This window comes from Delphinus delphis, chromosome 4 (assembly GCF_949987515.2).
Source record: "Delphinus delphis chromosome 4, mDelDel1.2, whole genome shotgun sequence".
Taxonomy (NCBI): Eukaryota; Metazoa; Chordata; class Mammalia; order Artiodactyla; family Delphinidae; genus Delphinus; species Delphinus delphis.
Window position 1 is genome coordinate 135,813,133 of NC_082686.1, and position 2,115 is coordinate 135,815,247.

Here is a 2,115-nt window from a genome sequence, read left to right on the forward strand (position 1 = left end):
GAAAACCTGGTGAATCTGAAATAAAAATGCAACATATTATCTTTCATGTAAATATACTAGTAATACCAAAGAAAACTTACTTAAAAACGTAATTGTCCTTGACAAGAGATTTACAAATAGGAGCCTAATTAATAAATTTCATTTTTGTTCTTCCTGCTGTTGCCATGCTCCCTTGAACTTCTTTCCTTCAGATGACCTTGTATTTTCTTTGCAACTCACACTCAATAATGCGTGTTGTTATGCATTTTTTAATAGCAGGAAGCAAACTATTAAAAAATTAATCAAAGTTGCGGGAAAAAGGCACTCCCATACTAGAAAAAAGAAAATGTAGCTTTATTTCATCATCTTTTTGGAGGCTCAAGAAGGGAGCAAGTTTCCTTTAAAAATATGAGATGATATATTATTTGATAGTTGCCTTAACTACTGCTGATTGAGATAGTAAATTGGCACAACAGGTGGGTAATGGTCTTCAAAACAACAAAAAAAAACCCAAACCTTAAACTGTGTATATCCATTCACACAGAGAAACTCACTTTTAGAAATTTGTGCTAAGGAAATATGGATGTGTTCACAGTTAAGTATAAGAATGTTCGTTGCAGCATATATTGGGGGAAAATTGGAAGCGCCTTATGTCGAAGTATAGAGACTAGTTTAATAAATTATAATACATCCAATCTATAAAATTCCATTCACTATCACAAGGGAAATGGTGTAGAAAGTATTTAATGATGTGAGAAATGGAAACATTAAGTGAAAAAAGTAAGTTACAAAGTAATTTTTGTAAAATGATCACACACACCATATATATATACACATATGGCATGTTATAAAATGTTAATGGGTCAATTATAACAATAAAGCTAGAAAAAATGTTAATGGTATCTGTTTCTGGGTGTTGGGATTATGAGATTATTTAATTTTGCTTATCTATATTTTCTTAACTTTTTCAGCAATAAGTACTATTTTTAATATGAAAAACAATGATATTTATCTTTTAAAAAATCAATGAATTTTATTAATATGCTCCCATTTGTCCTTTGAAAATTTGATAGCTTTGTATATTAGTAATTCTGTAACAGATACTTGATTTTAAAAATAGAAATAGATCATACAGTTTTTATAAAACAGAACAAGAAAGGTTCATATAAAATATGTGCTTTATTGATAGGTAAGCCATACAAATACTGATGAATTATTTCCTGGTGAAAAATAAGAATTGCCCCGGCTCAGGGTTACATCTTCTTGGAATATCATTAAAGCCATAGGCAATTCAGGTAGCTATTCTAACTTTGCATCTCAAGGAGTAGTTTTTAACATTCCTGCATAGATAAGATGGCTCCTGGAAACTTCCCAGCGCTCAACTATTTCTTTGATGACTCAACATAGTGGTTGATTTATTAATATGAGTGTTAAAATGGCATATATTTATTAAATGCTTATTAGGTATTTAGAGATTGTTAACTACTGAACATACCAGAGAGTGTGAGGTCTGGCGTCTGACCTAAAGGAGCTACAGTATTTTGGGGGAACAAGTAATATGAAACAAATAGAAAAAAATTTTTTTTAAAGAATATAATCCAAACACCAATTGACTGGAGAGACAAGAGCCATGGTATTTGTATAAAGCAAATGGTAAATGTAGGCTGAAAAGGTGCAACTTGCCCTGCTTTGGAAAGAGTGGAATTCGGGTTGAGAGAGGAGGGAAAAACATTTCAGTAAGAGGGATGAAGGACTAAAGTCCATTGGCTGGCTGAATTTGTTAGTTTTGGTTATATTTACTGCTGATTCCTCAGAGTTGGGGATTTGGTTCACCCAGGGCAATAAAGCTATCTGGCTGGAAGAGGAAATAGTGAGATAAGGTGACAGGATCAGGTAGGATGCTCTATGAGGGTGTCTTTTCATGGCTTCTCTGACATCCGACTCTGAGTGTACTCTCACTTCTCTGATAAAACCTTCTCTACTCAAGCCCTGAATGCTGGGCTTCCCCAAGTTCCTTCCAGCTTCTTTTCTGACTCTCTTCTCTTCCCCTGGATGAAAGTGAAGGGTTCTAAACTATCCACTCCTACGATTTAAAACTTCTATCCAGCTCCTTGGAGAAGTGATTGATTCTAGGGC